The sequence below is a fragment of the Athene cunicularia genome, assembly GCF_003259725.1.
Source record: "Athene cunicularia isolate RWA chromosome 2 unlocalized genomic scaffold, athCun1 chr2_part1, whole genome shotgun sequence".
NCBI classification, from domain to species: Eukaryota; Metazoa; Chordata; class Aves; order Strigiformes; family Strigidae; genus Athene; species Athene cunicularia.
Window position 1 is genome coordinate 28953069 of NW_020799095.1, and position 20825 is coordinate 28973893.

At 37.4% G+C, this 20825-nt stretch overlaps 1 long non-coding RNA gene across 1 annotated transcript in view; it reads right to left on the reverse strand.

Annotated features, from left to right (window-relative positions):
* LOC113476689 overlaps positions 1-19115 on the reverse strand; it is a 42004-nt gene extending 22889 nt beyond the window's left edge. Inside the window, exon 1 of the long non-coding RNA XR_003397763.1 lies at positions 19015-19115. This is a non-coding gene — a long non-coding RNA (uncharacterized LOC113476689). The remainder of the gene's footprint in view (positions 1-19014) is intronic.
* Between the last annotated feature and the right edge of the window lie 1710 nt (positions 19116-20825).

A 20825-nucleotide genomic window follows, 5' to 3' on the forward strand; every position in this document is an offset into this window, starting at 1 on the left:
CCCAATTTATGCCCACTTTCCTTGGGTCAACTCACATACCACATAGCCTATGTATGGGGAGGGGTAAGGTGTTTCATGGGATGATGTAATTAGCATGATCTTGTTAGTCTTCATTAGCATATTCAGGGGTGTTAATTTGATATGCATTTTGTGGATAATGAAGCAAAGGTCACTGATGGGACAGATGGTCCTTGAAATTTGAGCAGGTGCCCCAGAGCAGGGCCGTCCTGTCTCCACAGGTCTCCCCCCTCCAGCTGCATCCTGTGCTGTCCAGGCGGTCTTATGAGCTTCAACCTCCGCACTATCCGCCCTGTGACTATAGTTTCGTTACTTGAGAGTGGTTGAGACATTTCTTAGCTCTGAGGGCCTCCACTCCCCCTGCTAACTTTTATCTCTTTCTCAGGCTGTTTTTCTCAGTCCATGTTTCTTGCAGGCCTGTTTCTACAACTTGTCTCTCACAGATTTAATCTAGATGTTAATTCTCTGGTTTGTATACCAGAACATTACAAATTATCTGAGATATTAGAATAGATTTACTAAAGTCCAAATATATCACAGTTGTGACCTTTCCCTTATCCAGCTAGTCTAGTAGTCAAAGAAACTAGATTGATATGACATGATTTGTTCCTGATATGTCCATGTTTTCTGGTTTTTTATCACCATCTTATTTTCTTGTTCCTTATAAACAGTTTTTAAGTAAATTACCCAGAGTTTTTCAAGGAAGAAAAGGGTATGTACCTTCCCAAGTAGAGATATTTTCCCCCTTTTTAAGTGTGACATTGTGATTGCCCTCTTTTTATCTTCAGGGAATTCTACTATCCTTCATCAACTCTCCAAGGTAAGTGCTATGATTCAGAGATTACTGTGGTCGCTTTGTATACTTAATTGAAATTCATTGGACTAAGCTAAATTGAAAATCTCTATCTTTTTTCACTGTCCCTTCCCATATTCATGAAGACATGCCTATCTTTTAAGAATGTAATTTAATTAAGTATTGGATCATAGTTAACATTTATTTGAAGATTGAAAGAAGGCATAGATACTTTAGCCTTCATTGAGTCATTATTTCATCCCCTTCTTAACACTTCCTTTTACTTCTTCAATGTGTGGTGTGTTTGTAGATTTTTTTTCTTGTTGCTTGTTATGTCCTTTGTTAATTATAACTCATTTTAGCCTTAGCCTTGCTGAGTTTAACCTACCTATCTGATCAATTCTTTTATATCCTTAAGAATGTACCATTGTTTTCATTCGGTGTGCAGTTCCTTTTTCCATTTTCAGACCATTAAACTGCTATGAATACCGTCAAAATGCCTTCTACTAAGCTTCTTATCTTTGAGATGATAGTTTCAATTGTGTAGTTGACATAAAGTTTCCAGTAACCACCAGGTCTCACACTTTTTCTAAAAAGCAAATTATCCATGCAAAAGACCCTGTCAATAAATTCTTTCCATTGATGTCTATTTTCTCAAAGTGCTGCTTTTGGTTCTTTGTGTTTTTTTTTTTGTTGTTGTTGTTGTTGTTGTTTTGTGTTTTTTTTTTTTTTTTCTCTTTCCAACAATGTGACTAATTCAAATGATTTCTCACTTTAATCAGAATCAAATTTAACATAGCTATTGTCGTAATAATCCCCCTTCCAAAGAAAAGATTTTTTCCAGCACATGCAGCAAACATTTTGGTCCCCACAATGTAACTGTTCCAAAATACAGAAAGGAAGTCATGACCCCAGACACTAACAGGCTACCTCTCTTGGGCTGTCCTTTGATATTTCTCTAAACAACCATATCCAACAGCTTTTCACTGATTTAGCGGCAGAGACGTTGCCTCAACACTGTCTTTTCTTTCTTTTTATCTCAACCAGAGCCATTAAAACTGTTTTTAATCAGATATATTTTTTCTGAAGTTCAGAAAGCACTCTACTAATGCATCTCACGTACTTTTCACTCCTCCCAAGGTCCTTCCCTGTACACTTACTATATTCCATGAGGAATTTGTGATGCCAGTTATACCAATTAGTTAAGTCTTCGAGTTATCCCTGTTTATTCCTCATATCCCAGACATATATCCAGAAGGTATTTCAGGTATTCAGTTGCTTGTGATGTTATTCTTTCACTTGCCTCATAGTTTCTCATTTTTTCATCTCACTTTCCAGACCAAGGCTGGTTTCCTATTACTTCTCTAGGAGGGAAAAATGGCAAAAGACAGCTCTTTTCTTTCACTCCTAGGATTTTGGAAGCTAAGTATTTATATTCACTGAGATAATGTCTTATTTTCACTGTAGACTGCATCTCCATTTTCACTCCTGTCCTTAGTGCCACAAACAGATTACCTTTTGCAGATTATCTGTGATTGCTCCAGACGACAGTGATATTTCCCCTGGATTAGTGGTAGAAAAGTAGGGACTGTGCCAATGGATTTAAGTCTACTTGCCACCTTGCAGTCTGATGAAACACAAAAACATCTATCTATCTGTTTTGTTTGATATTCCTCCTTTGGAGTAAAGCAAGAAGAGTTACCAACTAGCCCTAGTCCCAGAGCTGAAGTGATCACATCTAAAAGGAAAAATGACAGCCTACTTTAAGCCATGCTTTTTTTCTTATTTAAAATCCACAGGAGAAAAATCAGTTTTCTCTGCATGCCTGCTTTTGAGAAAGCTTTGGGGTGGACCTCTTTCTGATATGAAGGGAAAGGATAACATCAAGAGAAGTATTTGGAGTGACCTGGGAGAAGATCACATTTCTGTCTTTAAAAGTAGAGATAGTCTGTGTGTGTAAGTCAGAGTAGTGTCACTTTGCAGTTAAAATGAAGTTCCTTGAGTGACTAGAGATACTGTATCTTTAGGTATTTCATCAGCCTGAGTTAGAGCATTTCTTGGGGAGCATGACACTGAAATTTAGAGCCCTTCATCCCAAGGTCACTGACTCAGATCTGCCGCTAGGTGAAAAAGCAAAAGAAAAAAATATTACCCCTACCCAGTGGCTTTTTGATGATATGTGTGAAGAGAGCCAGTGGACTACAATCAAACAGCAAAGTGCCCACATTGCAAAACTACTGTCAAGGTCACTGATGCCTCAGTGGTGGCGGGGAGTGAAGGACTTCAACCTGCAACTTCTCTAAGACAAAATAAGCCATATCAGGAGGCCATGTGTGCTCAGGGTCTCACTCAGGATTCTTTATCATAAGATATCTGAATCCTACCAACCCATTCTGAAGTGAAAGGCAAAAGTGTCTGTCAGGCTAAAAGCAGTTCTGTAATCTCTTTTGGTAGAAACTTAATCCTTACGGGCTGTGCCATAATAACCTGTTTACTTGCAGTGCCACCTGATGTGATAAGAGAAGTGGGATCCAGTGTAGTCTATTGTGGCTGAAGACCAGGCCTCAGAAATACATATACAGCAGCACTCCAGGAAGTTTTAGCTTTGAGGAAGGGATCAAGACTTGCAGGGTATCTATGGATCATCCACTGAGTTCAGTGAACCTCTCAATTTTACTCCCCTACTGTGCTTTGGTTTGCACTGTGGAGCAGTCTCAGAGCATATGAACTAGATTCCTTTTGTGTGGAACTTAAGTGGAATATGTACTCCAACAGTTCACCAGTGGCAAGTTGGCAGTCAGTCTGTGAGAACAGAACACAGCTAGTTTGATGCAGAAAAAACCCACGTAATATGAGCAGGGAGGGTGTCAGGTCCTCAGCAGCTATTTCACTTTACAGAGCCTCTTCTGCTGGGCTGCACTGCTTGCTAACATAAATGTAGCTTAATTGGACTAAGGGATTTTGGTATCCTATAAACATGGGATTTATATTTTGCATCTAGGCTCAAAAATTAAATGCAGTATATGCTTGAAAATGATATGGAAATATAACATTTTTGCTTGCACTTAGTTCAGTGGTTTTGTTGCCTCTGTCATCTATATCAAAGGAAAAAAAAAGAATCCTAGTGGATTAAATACTTTGCACTTGTCAACAGTATGTCAGGATAAAATGTTTCTTTAAACATAAAGTATAGCCAGCCTAGTTCTTGAGCTGATATATAGAGTTCTTGAAATGACCTTGGAGGCTGACAATGAAGAACAGACATAGTCAAAAATACTTTTCACCTTCTGAAGTCAGTGGGCTGGATTCGACCATCAATGTATCACAGAACATCACAAGCCTTCACACTAAATGCAGTCGGTTAGGTGGCTGTGGAAAGCATTTCTACATTTTTTTTTTTTTTTTTTTTTTTTTTTTTTTTTTTTTAACTTGGCAAATATAGCTTTTTACATTTCTGCACCAGAGATATTTGCAAGACCTGTTAATTATGAAAATAATTCAAGGTTAAGATGAAAAAAAAAGACAAGACATAATGAACTTTAGATTTTTTCCTCTTCTATAATCCTGTGACAGTCATTTTTTATTCCATGTGAAGAAAATAATGTCAGGAGGATACTAATCATCAGTTTGCTACAGCTGAAACCAGCACAGCTGGCAGATGAGTATTTTAATGTATTTCTAGATTAAGCAAGGCAGTTTAAAGAAAACATCATGCAAAAATTCAATCTGCTATGGGTTTAAAATAAAGTCCTCATCTGTGCCATGGTAGAGTGAATAGCTACCTTATGTTTTATCATATTGCAGTGGATTATCTTTCTAATGAAGCTTGTATCCCCCTAAAGCGTTCTTGAGATATTTTGTGTTCACATTGGTCTATAATAATGCAATGAGTGAGTGCAAAAGTGGATTTTCCTTTAGTAAGGCTCTATCAGGACTCTTTTCCTAACAAATTAAACGTAAATGAAAGCAATTCATACATGTGAGGCAAACCAAAATGCTGTATATTAATTTCAGTGAGTTATTTTATTCTCATCAAATTGGATTCTTTGCAAAATTACTAAGGGTTTTGGAAAGGGAAGGGGTTAGAAGTTTGTTTCTTGTTTATATTTATTTTAATACCTCTTTTTCTCTGCCAGTCCTTAAATAATGCCCTCATATAGTACACCTTTAGCTGGACTAATATAGTTGGATCCTAAGAGATGACAAAACAATATCCAACACTTCTTTAATGGACATAGTTTTTCATCTTCAATTTCTTAACTCATTTATGGTCCAAGATTCCTCTACCTTCAAGAAGCCCAGAGTTGAGGGGGAACTAGAATTTAAGTACTACTGAGAATTAGCCAGAATATAGTGGCATTAAACATCTGTAAGAAATGGCTTCTGAACTGTTCAACATGTAAAGAACATGTTAAAAAGGTGCAGAGAGCATATTTTTTTAGTCATTTGTGCCTATTGTCAGAGGTTTGAAATGGACAAGATATTTGTTCACAACCTTGTTTCAGAGACAAGTGCTTGGAGTCTGAGCTTGGAGTTCAGAGCAGGAGGAGGGGTTTCAGACCACTTTGCACTTCTCTGGGTCAATATGGATGCAGTATTGACTGACTGAATACTCTTCCATAAACTGGACTGGTTATCCATGTACCTCTGGACAAATATGATTGCTCTGGGGAGTTTATCCCACAGACTAATATAGATCACACAGTCAGGAAGATCATTTTCCTCTTCTGTGCTTGGCAAAGGTTTCAATCTCTTAACTGTGTTCCATCATGACTCATTTTATTGTACAAATAGTGTCTTTATCTGAGGTACTTCAAATAAGCTAAATATAACAGCAGAAAGACATCACCATAGTTCTGACTAACATTTTCACAGGAATTTTTCCTTGCATGCCTCTTTCTGGGAGAAAGGAGAGGGCAGAGGTTATTCACCTTTCCCTTGGCATCAATAAACTTCTGTAGCCTAAACAGCTGGTCTTTTTTTGTGCTCTCTCACACCAGATGATGTATTTAAACACTGTTACCTATTTGCATGGTAGTTTTTTTCCTTTCCTGATAAGTGGTGGCTGTTTTTTCCCTCATCCTTATAGAACCTTTTCTTGGACTCCTTTTAGTTGTGGCCTTGTTAAATCATTTATGGGGAACATCCTGCATCTATCTCAATGCCATCTCTTTGTCTGATGAGGTCAGTCTGGCATTTTCTCTCCTCACTCCAAAAGGAGTATTATCAATCTTACAATTCTTTGCAATCTTTACAATTGTTTGCAGGACAATCCTGGAAATTGTATACTAAAAATCTCATTCTGATAACCTATCCTATCTTTGAATATGTGTTTTTAAGCATGGCCATCTACTTGTCAAGACTGGGTATGGCTTGTGATACCATGGGTTTGGATGGGTGTTGTTTTGGAATAAAATAGTGTTTAAGTCTGAAACACTGAAGGGAAAAACCATAACAGTGTAGTGGCCTGCAGTAAGGGGTCAAATACCATTCGGTTCTGATCAGCCCAGTCACACTGACACCTTCCTTTTAGTGGTCAGGTCTGTACTGTCTTTGGCAGAGCTGCAGAGGAGCACTTCTGAAACCAGTCAGATGCCTTAAATTCCCTCTCACTGTACCTGACCACTGCTCTTGTGAACTCAGAGAAGTATCTGCATAAGTTTGAGGACAGCCTAATGAGGATTGGTGCTCACAGTGCCTCTGGTGATAGAAGCAAACAAGAGAGTAAGGTGGATAAAGAAGAAAATATAAAATAATATATATTATTATTCCCACATGAACTACTGCACAAGGGACTGTTATCCTATTTTAGGAAGGATATTGTTAAATTAAAGGGCAATCAGAAAAAGGTCATAGCATGATTAGGTGTTTGAAAATCTCTCTAATGACAATGCTGAAAGCATGGGGAGTGTCTATTTTAGGAAGACCTGTGCAAGGGACAAGGATAGAAAATGAAAAAATAAGTTTAGAGATGACAGATAAAGAAATTCTGCTCTCACAACCTCATAAAAAAAGAACAAAGAGATTTTTCTGAAATATGGCAAATTTACAATGTGCAAAGAAAATACTTTTTCAGACCTGGTGGAATTAAACTATAGGACTGACAAAGGTATTCCCATCCATAAATTTTACAAGAATATGGACCCTTACCTCTGGCTTTTCCCCTGTATATTTTCTGCCTTCAGAGTGCCCCTTGAGTAGATTTTTGTTACGTGAAACAACACACATTTGCAAAGGAGGGTGAAGGGAGGGAATGGTCTGGGCCAGACTGTACGTTGTGGTCAATAAGAAGATTTCTGAGGTTTCAGTCACAGGGAGAAACACAGTGAGGGTTTCTGGTGGCAGTCCTGGCAGCTGGACAGAGCCATGACCATCTCCTGAGCTCTGAAATGGGAAGCCAAATCAGCAAATCCCTTAGTGTATTGCGATGTTCAGGGAAGGATTTGGATTATGGGTGGGGGGAAATCAAGGCCACTGGGAATACTAAAAGGTCCTTGCATTAGTTGGGAGGGTTGCCTAGAGTGTGGAGTAGAGCTCTGGCTTTAGGGTCTGGGAGTCCTGAGGAAGGAAGCACTGGGAGCTGTTGTGGGTAGATCCTACCCCTACATTTCTGTTTTTCACTCCTGTTTTCCAGCAGAGATAGTGCACAGCCTCTTCTCTCCCAAACTGCTGTAATCTCCTCCCTGTCTGCAGTACCCTGATTTTTCCTTTTGGATTAAAAAAAGTAATTTAACAGATACATATATGATGAATAGTCAGGATTATGGAAGCAAATGCTAAGACAAAATGCTAGAAGGAAAAAAGAACCTTGTGAGATAAGTTTTGAGATACCCTTTAACAATGGAAAGTTAACAGTTGGAAAACTCTCCCTTGATACTGAGGAATTGGTCTCCTCTCCTCTAGTGCCAGTCACCATCTGCAGATAAGGCAATGGTCTGTGAGAGGTCTGTGCTGGTATAAGCCTTCTTAACAGTATCGCAGCACTAATTGAAAACCCAGACTGGGTTAAATTCCTCTGAAGAATGGCTGTGAAATATATTATTCAAATCAGGAGGGCGTAAACTCAGTTTACCTATATTTCATTTCAGCTGCAACATCTGTTCCCAACAAGGTGTGACTGAGTTCCCCTTCATCATGTCTCTCAGTAAGATTAGTAAAACTTTTGAGTGATACTGCAGAGCTGCAGATGGAAGAAGCTGGTTATGGACGTGATTTTTGGAGGTATTGAACAGTCATGTATCATGCTGACTTCAGCTGGAGTTGTGGGTATTCAAGGCTTCTGGTAGTAAGAGCAAGGCCCTGACTGCAGTGGCATTTTCCATTCAAGTAAACTCATTCTCCAAAGCTATTACTTTCAGGCTGGAATATTTCCCAAAGTTTAATCAATCTTTATGGAATTACATTTTTATTAGTCATGAAATGTATTTTTTTACATTGATTATTTTTCTCCAAAAAGCAATTAAGTGATTCATGAAAGGCAGAGAACTAATGAAATTAAATTCAAAAGGTTTAAGGAATAATCATTTGAATTATAAAGATCAATGACATTGTAAACGAAATCCAGCTGACTCAGATATCCCTTATTGCAGCTTTTACAAATTTTTACTACTTGTCTTCCTACTTCTCACACAGGAATAAGAATACTCTGCATGTCAAAATACTACCCATATAAAGTTTGATCTATCTTAGTAGTTAATTTCCATTATAGTCTACTGAGAATTCAGTATTTGCTGAAAGTTGCTTAAAATGAAGAAAAACATAACACTGTAAACATATCAATAATCTCTAAGTGGGATTGCTAGGAAAGATTTGAGACAAATTTTGAAAAAAGAAGACTTCTCATGATGAAAAAAAAAGCACCTTCCCTGAGTGCTTTTTTTTTTTTTTTTTAGGAATTTGAATTATCTTTTAAGAATTTTGATTTTCAATTAAAAAGTGATGTGTTGATACTTTAAAGAAAACAAAATATAGTAAAAATTATTTTTGGACAAAGCCAACTATTTATACCTGTGTCTTTTAAAATATATCTCAGTGCCTAGAGCAGGCCAGAATTCAAAGGGAGAATACAGGTTTTTTCTCTTCTAGCAGTGAATGTAATGATCAGTAGTTTTCAAATTACTGTCTATGGACACCAAGGAATTTTCTAAGCCTGTCCTGGTTGTCAGCAGAAAAAAAAAAAGTTAATTAAGAAGTTAGCCAGGAATGGGACCAGTGGTGGAGGAAGCAGCTCATGAGAAAGGCAATTATGCAAAGTGCACCGTGAGATGGAGATTTTGAATCGCCTAAGCCTCTGGGGATTTAAATGATGATGACACTTCATGAAGTGCCCCTGTTTTAACTTTTTTTTTTTTTTTCCACATTTATAGCACCAGGGAGTCCTTCTGCTAGACCCTGGGACTCTGATGTGCTAGGTGATGTACAAGCCCAGAAGAGAGATGGCCTTGCTCCCAGGGAGCTTGTTGTGTGATAAAGCAGCCTGGTGCAGCAGGACATATTGGCTCAGGTTCAGCCCCAGATACAGTTGTGATACAGATTTCTGGCCTAAAGCGTCAGAGAAGCAGACTCAGGATTGCTTAAACCTGACATGCCCCAAGTATAAGAAAAGAGGTGGATAGAAAACAGCCAAGGGAATACAAGGAAGTGATGACACAACTCTGGTGACCTTGATAGACAGTTATTTCAGCACACAGGCAGCCTAAATATTTTCAGATTTTATTATTTGTGTTGTGAGTACAAGCTTTACATAGATTAAGCCCAATTAATAAATAGCAATATCAAAACATAAAACCACATTTTTTTTTCCTAATGGTCTTCCTATATAAAATTTTGGCAACATTTACTTCTATTGCACATAACGTGATTAGATTTACTGTCTAGTAAACAAAGAAGTGTAAGTTCTTATAAAATACAAGAACTAAATGTGCTATTTCACTCATTCATAGTTTGGATTTTTTCATTTTTCCTTTATCAGATTATAAAAAAAATGTAACATGAATGACGGCAGGTACAAGGATAAACATTACTGAGGGTAGAACGCAACTTAGTGGAGATGAGTCTTACAGCGCATCTATCTTTGCTATCAGTAGCAATGCATGAACAATAGCTAGCAAGTAGTGGTAGAAACATTTTACTGTATTGGTAAACAATTTTTAAAATACTTGTTGACAGTCTTCTTTCTCAGCTAAAGTTTAGTTGCTCGTGTATTTAGTTTAACAGCAACCTTCACACTAACAGCATCTTCTCCCAGGCTAACTGCAGTGCTTTGAATGACATAGGTATGCAGCGCAGAATTCACTAAAAATATAGAACAGACTGAAATTGAATACAGCTCTGCATGTCATGATATCTTCTTAAAAAGTGAATATTTAACATCCTGCCAAGCAAACTAATAGGTTTATTCTTTTCTGTATGCATACTGCTTCTTTTGCCATTAGAGTTATGTGTGAAGATAAAGCCTGAAACTATCATTTCAGTCAATGGAAATTTCTTTGACTTAAGAGAGTAAAATATGTTCCTTAGCAGTATAGCAGAATGGTCTAGTAATTTTATCTGGGCTAGCTACTTCTAGCCAATTTTACTGTCAGTCCTCCTACATCTCTTTCTGAAAAATCTGAATTTGTATTTACAGTAGTTTTCTGTAGTTCTAGGTACATGAGTTAAAAAAAAAAACAAACCAGCACTATTGTTAGCCTTTTGAGTCACAGAAAAGGCTGGATTCTTTTCTTTAACTATGCTTGTTTTCTCAGACATTTCTATCTCCTGTTATCTGTTGATATACTGACTAAGCTGCTGGCCAGTTACACCATTTGAAGTGAATGGCATGCCTCCCTGTAACTTCTATGATTCTGGTGAGATAACAGAAGCAGCAACTGGAGAACTGAAACGGGTCAGAATTTTATGCAATATAATCTTACAGGCTATAAATTTATGTCTCAGTTATATAATTCAAGTGCCTAAAACACTTAGGAGGAAAGCTGTCTTTGTTGGAAGCTTGCCTCTGCACTCCTAGCTGATCAGTGAGTGCACTGCTGCCTGATCTTGCTGCAAAAAGAACAGGATGTTTTTAGTTCTCAAAAAATATTATTCAGCTGAGTATGAACAAAGCTGATTCCCAGACACAATGCCAGTGAACAATGCTGATTCCCAGACAGAAGATATTCTGGTTATTTTGAAGTTAAAACAAGGTTTGTTCAGGGGATTTTTTTTTTTTCTTTTAAAGCAAGCTTCTCAAGCTTATTTGGCAAAAACAGTAAAAAGTTAGGCACAATTCTTCACTTCATAGGTCACCTTAAACAACAGATTACTCACAATTCAAATGTTTTTTTTAAAAAATAAGATTAAAAACAACTTCTGGAAAAGTGAAGGGTGGAACATCTCATAAATGTTTTAATAATAATCCTTTTCCCAAAGTGCAAGTATGTGTCAGCATGGAGCAGATACATAACAACACTGTCAGTCCCCCAGATTATTTAATGTTAGTGTATTAACCTACTTTCTAGGAAGTCCAAGAATTCAAAACATGCCTAAAGAACCATTTATATTTCCTTATTCTCTGTTACAAAGAGCTTCAGGGATGGCTATGCACATTTGGCAGTATTTATTTTAAGGATCCAAAGTTATCTTGAAAGTAGTTGTTCTTCCTTCCAATCTAAAAGTAAAGTCACTGAATTGGCAGCAATTAGAGAAAAAATGTGAGAACACAGGGGGGAAGAAGATCAAACCCGAAAAAAAAAAATCATTAAGAAAGACAGAGAAGCTTAGTAAATGGTATGTGAACTGGATTAATGAAAATATTTTAAACTGGTAATTATGTGGCATTGAGATCTCAGGCTTATTAGTGGCTAAGAAATATACATATAAGGGTCTAATTAATGATTAAATTTGTTTTTACTGGCAGTTCATTAAAGACACCAGATGGCCAGTGAATTTTGGTGAGAGAACTGTAGTTTTCAAACCACTTTTGAGTTTGTTTGTTTGTTTGTGTGCTTGTTTTTAATGAGTGAGTAGGTACATGCCTACCGTAAAGGGTAACTTTTTAACATAGTCTCCTTCCATTGTTTAAAAACATCTAGCTCAACTTTACGAGCAGGCAGGTGTGCTTGTGTTGGATATGACACTCAAGATTACAGCATTTTTAAACTCTTCACTGAATCCCATCTGTATTTCAATCGTGGAATTGCTCCTAAGAGGCTCAAGGTTGTGGCTTGACTAAGCAATGTTGCATACTGTAAATGACCACATACGAATTCTAGCCAAGTGATATTCTGATTCTTCAAGTGATATGTCATATAATCATGCTCTTGGAAAGGGCAACAAGAGGCTCGTTTAGTGCATCTGCCTGCCCTGAGGCATTCCCGCCAGGGATTTGTTTCTCCTATTCTGAGAAACTTTGGTCAGAGGATAAACTGTAACCTTCCCCAGTGAACTCTTTCAGTGCTCTGTCTATGGAAGGTATTTTCTTACTTGTAATCTAAATCTTCTGTCACGCTTCACAACCATTACTACTTCTGTTCAGGGTGCATACAGAGAAGAGAGTGTTCTGCTCCTTCTAACAGCTGCCTGTTATGTACTGGAAGGTTACTATGTCTGCCTCAGCCTTCTTTTCCATAGCCACTGCATCTTTCCTCGTGTTTTCTAGACCTGTGATTGATCTCGGTGGTCTCTTCTGGACTCTACTACACTTTGCCCTCCTTTTGTTGAAGATCAAGGTTGTCAAAACTAGACATAGTACAGCTGAGGCCCGGGTAGTGACAAGACTTGTTCCACATGCCCTTCGCAACATCATGACATGGATGATTGATGTCCATTTTGCAATCCACAGTGACTACTGATCTTCCTCTGCAGAATTCCTACCATACCTTTTTTATTTATGTACCTATACCTACTGAGGAGCAATATTGAACTCCTGTCCCTATTGAGCAGCATCATCTTCCACAGATCATATCTCCAATTTGTGAAGACCATTTTTTATTCTAAGCCTGTCCTCCAATGTGTGGGCTGTTCTAACCAGCTTGGAGGTATCGACAAATTTTCATCCTTCTCCTTTTATAATTGGCTCTCTCCTATGATTTCTGTAAGGACCTACTGAAAATTAGCCTTCAAGAGCAATTTTTCCAACCAGTTTTCACAAACTCCATTGTGTTTTCATCTAGACCTTAGTTTGTTTTACAGTGGCACACGAAATAATGACGACATCCTTATTTAGGCTGGGATATTGAATGTGGACTCTGTCACCCGTGCCTGTGTCCCCAAAACCTGTGGACTCAGTCCCCATTACTCTACTGGAGAAGGTTTAATGTGATTTTGTTTTAGCAAAACAAGCTCTGGTCTACAACCCCTGTTTTCTTCTAATCCCTTTAGAAATTAATTGGTTCAAGTAGCTTTCTGATACTTGAAGTCCCATAGGTCTTGTGGTTTTGGGCTCCTCCATATTCCATTTGAAAGATAAACATTATGTTTGTCATTTCCCTGTTATTTACTCTGATCTTCCAGGTTCATAGAGATAACTCTTGTTGTCCATGTGCTCAAGTGGCCGAGTTGTGTATGTCTAAAGTGAGCGATTAAAACACCTGAATGCATGAATGCAGCTATAAAGTTAATTAACATTTTGGTTTTACTCTTATATCTGAGCAAAAGAGGTCTTAAAAGTGAAACAAAGCTCACTAGATGTGTACAAAACCACTTGAACTAACTGAAAATTCTGTGGAAATGCTTCACTGAAAACATAATAAAAAAGTGTCTTACAGCAAATATTAATGCCAAATATATATTTCCATATGAATATTCATATTCAAACATACATTTCAATTTTCTATCAGCTTTTAAAATAAACTCCCCTAAAATGAGAAGCAAAAGTAACAACTGAATTAAATAATTAAATAATATTTTGAATTTCTACTTTGAGTTCATTTAAATTGTCCTTAGTTGGGAATTCCAAAATGCTTTAGCAATAACATTATTGATTATACTGAGAGGCATTTTTCTGGTGGTTGTAATTGTTTTCCCCCAAACAAGCTAACAGTAATTGTTTCAGAGTACAGACCTGGATAATCTAGCTGCAAATGCCTACTGATGATGACAATGGGTCATTGTGTTGAATTACAGTTGATGTTAATATAAATGCATATCTGGGTGGCCTGTAAAAATTAAGTGCCCTAAAATATAAATTAAACATGGTATGAAGTATAGATAAAATAAGGTTTGCTGATGAGAAACTAAAAGCTGACAGGAAAGAGCTGGGAAGGAATTTCAGAGTACTGGATGAATATGTGATGAAGTCACACTAGAAAGACAATGCTGATAGACACAAGGTGATGTATATGAGAGACAACCAATCCTCATTTTACAGGCACAGTGATGATCTCTGAACTGGCTGTCACCACTCTGGAAAGAGATCTTGGAGATCTAATGTATCTGCAAAAACTTCAGCTTAATGTTTGGTAGCAGGTGAAGCAAACTAAGGAATTGTTACAAAAAGAGCTGAAGGAAAGAAAAATAAGACGACTTTAGTGGCCAAATCTGTATTTCAAACTGCAAATCCTGTGTGTAGCTGTACTTCATCTAATACAAGAAGTGTATAGGAGAACCAGAAAAGGTGCTGAGAAGGCAAGAAAGCTGATCAGTAGTATGAAATATCTTTCAAATGAGAAAAATGACTGAACAGACCTGCCCCACCTAGGACTGATCTGGACATGAAGGGTAGAGCAGAGAAGATAAATAAGGTAGGAGGATTCATGGTCCTTTCTTCTCATAAAAGAATGAGAAGTTATTAGGGGGAATGATCAGGTCTCAGTTTCAGAACAGACAGAAGACGGTAACTTCTCATACCATGTGTAGGTCAGCCAGGGGATGGTTGGCCACACTAAAAAGTAGGTGTCAGAAGCTTTCAGAACTCTAAAAAGCAAATATACAAACTCATGGAAAATGTCAGTCCAGGAATATTATTTCATACAAAAGATCACTTCTGGCTCAGGAAATCCTTGATGTATAGGTCATTGTGAATTTGCAAAAAGTACAGAGGAGTTACCATTGTCTATTTACATCATTTCTATACCCTTTCCAGGGTAATGCTGCTGACTTGTGACTGGGAGCCAGGCATGGTTGCATGAAGTTTTTCTGTGGGTGATGTTTGTCAGTGTTGAGCTATTGCCCTTTGCAAGGCCAAAGTGAAAAAGATTATTAAGTTTGAAACATAAACATAAGCCCTAGGCTAAAAATGATCTTGCTACACTGTTGTTTTATTCTTTGATTGTAGACAAATACTTTGCTTTTAGTAGTGGTAGAATTATATCTTGTCTTTGATCTGTGCTGAAATACATCTGTGACTTCTGTGATGATTTCAGACAGGCAGTGTAAAGATGAAATCTGCCAAATAACGAGTGTTGAAATGAACCTAGCTATCCTGGTGGTCATTCTTAGAGATTTCTTGGAAGAAATGCTTTGTAATTCCTAAAGCTGGCTTGGAAACCAAAAATGCAGCTACCTTTTCTCTTTCACTTTACTAGGACATAATGCTGGGACTGTCTTTTTATTCTCAGTTCTGTTCCAATATATGAGGTAACCAATAGCACACCCTGAGTAATTTCATAACCATATATGCCTGTGTCTACAATAATGATTTTTTTTTCAGTGGTCTTTCATCATTTTGATCTCTGCTTCATCGTTTTGAAAATAACATACTATCTGTTTGGCCTTACAGATGATAGTTTTAAATCATTGCTATCTTAAGCAATGACTGTCTGTAAAGAACTGTGGATGCCTATTAAAGGGTCATAAAGTAGTATAGAGATAGCACATAGTCCAGTCTCCAAAACTGTCCTCAGTCTATAATCAGAAAACATTTCTTTCTAGCAAATTCATCAGTGGTAAATTTCAGCAAAAATATGATTGGAGAGGTCTGTCTAGGAAGAGCCTGACAATGTCCATGTCCATTAATATATTTCTGTCTTTCCCTCCTTCCCAGTAATTGATTAAAATACCCGAGAAGAAATGAAATCTTCAGCTTTGTATTAATTTGGTTTGAAACCTCCGGTGGGGGAAAACCCTCTCTTAATATTCATTCTCTGCACAGGATGAATACTACTGACAATATACAGCCCTAGCCATTTCAGTTGGCACTACTCATGCTCAGTTAAAATATCTAGAATAGATCAGAGTACTTCTCTGAGTATAGTGTGTTTTTTAATATGGTGATTATTCCTTCATATTGTAAGACAATTCCATCAGTAACATTCATCAAGCATTCTCTGTAATCCACTCTTTACCTGGGAGCAGCAAATTGGCCATGGAAAACTCAGCACTACAAAGCTCAGAGATTAGATATACATGTTTGTCATTTGATTAACTGTTACTACTCAATATCAGTATTAAGTCTATACTTGTGCACTTAGATTCTTGTAAATCACCAAGCTGTTTTCAGATACCAGTTTTTGTAGTTTCCTTGGGCTAAAGAGTGGAATCTGACACAGATTTCATTCTGGATGTTCTGCAGTCTGTTGAAGGCAATTGAATGTCTGTGATCCTAAATTCAGTTTTCTAAATCACTTACAAAGTGGGAAGTGAATGTAATAATTTCTTGTCTGTGCTTATTCATAGGAAAACCTGCAGAGTCCCCATCCTTTTCAATTAATCAAGAACAACTTTTACTTTAGGAAAAGGATTTTAGATATGAGCACTTGCTAAAGAAGTGATAGAGGATCAAAGAGTAACAGAAAAATAGTTTTTCTAGGTGGTTATTGTTGAAATAGATTTCTGAAAAAAAAAAACAGGGAGGCAACTTCATTGTCTTAGACTTTCAAATTAAGTATCTCAGTGGGGCTTGAGACGTAGAACTTCTCAAAGAGATCAGTTTTCAATTTTGTAAAAATGGGAAGTTTTGGAGCTAGTTTGTGTTTATTAGATACATTAAAGTTTATATAATCTGTGTTCAATTCTTGAAAATGCTGAAAAGTAACAGTGGAACATCAGTATGGATTTTATATTCAACCTAAAAAGATGTTTGTCTAAGGAGCTAGTCTGCAAACTGTTCTTGTGTTTATCGAGATATTAAACTGATTGAGATACTAGAACGTTTACTAGGATGGAAACCCTAAATTCTTTTAAATTCATGTAAATCTATGTCTGTTATTTATTGTTTGAGCAGTAGGAAATCAGGTATTTCTACAGCAAATGTCAGTCCATCCACATCATTTCTAGTTAAAGTCAGGCAGGGCAAAACTGGCAAGCTGACACGTGCTTTTTACAGGTGTGCTTCTCCAGACACTCACCAAACCATACTGTCTGGGCAGGATCAATTTAGTGTAAAAATTATTGGAGAAAATTAGGCAGATCCTAAGATAGATCTCCCACTTTGGTAAGAACCTTAAGTGCTTTTCCCTTAAGGGGAAAGGTACTACTTATCTCTTATGTAAATTCTTGAAGAGTGTTAGGATTTACTCTGGTGTTCAGTGATGGAAAACTCTTGAACTTTTTAATGGGCTGGAAAAAGGTTTTCTAGACAGTCTACACTTACAAGTAGGTGTGACAAGCACAAAGGTAAAGACCCAGATCACTCTGTAAGTTGAGAAAGTCTGGAGCTGAATCTGGATCTGAATGTTTAAACTTGTGAGAATAATAGAAGGTATTAGGAAGAGGACTATTCATGCAGAAAAAAGTTAAGTGGATCTTTAGAATTCACATTTTGGCACCATTATTTTGTGAAAATCAGAACACCAAGTCTGACTTAGACCAACAGTAAAAACTGCAAATCATAAAAATTCAGTAAACTGAAACAATTGCAAAAAATCTTGCTCCTTTTTCAGTCGTATATGATTAGGGTAAAGAGCTGCTATGAGCCGAAAATCCATGGAACAGACGTTTCTGTAAAGTAGTTCAGAAGTAAAGCAAAGTACGTCCATTAACAGCACAGTATCTGTTGTCTAGTAAATTGACCAAAAACTTAAACCCAAATATTTCTAACATATGTAAGTATTTATTTTAGAGATGTTGACTATTTACTTAGGAAAACAAAGTCTCTTCACCATCTTGCAGCTGTTAGATTTTCCTATTGCTGAGTACTGACTCATTGGTTAAGGATAATGTGCGAATTACCAAAAGTTTAAAAGGTGCCAGGGGTTTCTATTTTATATAAATAAAAAATATATATGCAAAGTGTGATCAATTCAATATTGGCTGTTCAGCAAATACCTATATTTGTTTTAGGGAAAAAATTAGAACTGTGATAATGCTCAGTTAACTTCAGTTAACTCATTGTAACTGTCATGATTTTTCACAATCAATAAACAGTCTGTTTGCAATCACATCATACATCTATTAGTACTCTTAAGTGTGTCTCATACGGAACGCTGGCATTGAAAACATCCATCTCATAAAAGTATTCCCTAACCTGTTGCTCTCCCACTGCTGTCTGTCTGTCCAGAAACTGTGCTGGCACATGGAGAGGTCTGGGAGCAGAGTTTGACTGAGACTAAAAAATCACAGAGTACTTTGGTCTTTCCTGTTCATCTATCCTGTTCATCTATCATTAAGTTGTCTCTCCCACTCATGATGCCCACATGGGGAGTTGGCAGAGGGGTGGGTGCAGCAAACCTCCTTTGTTGGAAAACAGGTGCATCTTCCCCACAAATGCTGTAATTGGCGACCACTGACTGTGGCTGTCCTCTTCATAGTTCTGGTCTCAGCCTGAAGACCCTGGTCATGCTGCCTGATGTCTCTCCTCTCTTCCCCGTCATTTAGCAGAACCCTGAATCTTTTCTCTTGGCAACGGCTGCAGGTGGAGCTGGAGTGACAAATTTCCATCCTGCTGGGAGTTTGAATCCTCTTTCTTCCTGCTTTTGGTTTCACCATCCTCCTCTCACTTGCCTTGCCAATGTGTACTTTTTTTAATATAATAGTTCAAGATATTTACAGTTCATGCTCAGCATGCAGCTTTCTCATGTAAGGTCAAAAGGAATAGCAGAAAAGGCCTGACTTAAAAGGGATGAAAGGGAATCGAGGTATGGTATACTCTGAGATCCCTGCACCACACTGCAGTTACAGAAAATTCCAGCATCTGGAACTGCTCTATAGTGGATATCTCTGCAACCCAAAATATACAGACAAGATAGGATAATTTCTAGCACTGCCATGCCAAAGCAACTTTATGCCTTCTCTCCCCTGAATTAGTCTACTCCACCCCAAACTTCACAAGAACCCAAGTTTCTGACCTGACCATGCTGAGAACTGATCTTCCCAAACCTCAAACCATTGGTGGGTTTTGATGTCTTCTCAGAAGGATGTCCAGATGTCCTTCTCAGGGACTATGAAGAGCACAGATGTGTCAGCTCCACAGTGACGAGAAAAAAGGTTTAAAAGTAGATGACCTTGTTAATATTTAACATGTATGCCACCGGATCTGACTTTTTTTTGAAAATTAGTATGTATTTCTGGTTGTGGTGGTTTAAGCCCTGCCGGGACCGGAGACCACGTTGCCATTGTCCCTCCCCCACCCTCGTACCGAGTAGGGCACAAACCCTGGGGTAGAAATAAGGAGAAATTTAATACAACAGTATACTAAATAACAATCTGAACAACAACAATAGCAATAACAACAACAATAAACAGCAATAACAGTAAACAAGACAAAAGATATACAGAGAAATGCCGCAATGGATACAGACAGCCCCATGCTTTCTGCGACCAAAGTCACAAAGGAAAGCTTCCCTCACCACGTTGGACCTGACATCAGCATGGTATGAATAACCTGGCTGGAGATTCCTTCCCCCTGCTTGGGAGAAACTTAACCCTATCCTAGCTGAACCAGGACACTAGTATTGTGTGAATATTTAGGTGCATGCAAAGAGGAAAAAGCCCTGTCTTGAGAATTCATATATTAAAAATTACAAAACAGAATGACAAGAAATTATCATAATTTTTATATTATTTTTCCAGTTTATGCAACTGGACAGTAGCTCAAGTTAAATAAAATAAAATAAAAAATAATTACATGCTTATCACTAACAATTGGTATTTGAACCATATAAAGCTATGAAGGTACTTTTAGTATGGTTTCAAATTATTCAGAAAATGCCTCACTGGATGAGATTTTTGCAGGATCTTTAGTATGAAGATCTGTTTTAAATGAAGAGAAAATATTGAAAGATAAGTCTGTAGTTCTGGTATTCCATCACTTTTTGAAGGTATGCACTGAAGATCATTTAACATGTGCAGAAATGCTTTAGTCAGAATATGCTACTACTACATCATTTGTCAGACCCTAAATCCTGTGCAGGCTGGGAGGCTGGTATGAAAACTATTTCAAATTGTTTTTAGATGAGAATTTTATCTAAGAGCATTCATATGCTAAGAAGCAAGATAAGTTTTGCTGTTTGCTTGTCTTTCACAGTTGCTGTGGGATAAGATGTATTTATTGATGAGATTTTTTTTACTGGTAATCTGATAATTTTGATATTAACCTTCGGTATTTGCATTTCTTTTTCCAAACAGGGATAATAGTTTCAGATCCCTTTTCTGGTATATCTTTTCAAAAAGTTGTAGGAATATATCCATGAGAGCTGAACAGTTTCTCATCCCCACTGAGTCCAAATTTGCTGATATGCATAATCTTTCTTGCCCTTTCCTATGCAGGTTTTTTCCCCTTTATTTGTGGCTGGGGCTGCAAATGTGGCTTCCCAGTTCATTTTGACCTTCTACTCTTGAGAGGACCTCAGGCCTACCCTTAACATTGCAGCATTACAACCTGTTGCCTTTGTGCTATAACTGAATTGCGTGAAAAATTAAGGAAAAGCTACTCACTCTTTCTTTATAATACAGTTGCCAAAGAGGCATCAAATGAAATTTGCAAGTAGTTATGGAAGAAGAAAATGAAGTGCTTTTTCAATTATTCTTCGTTATTCTTGTATACTATTCATTAATCCCCTTTTTCCTATATAAGGATGAAGAAAGCTCAGGAAGGTTAAGAGGCATAGAGACCAACTCATGCAGAACATAATTTAGCAGATGTGATTGGACACAAAGG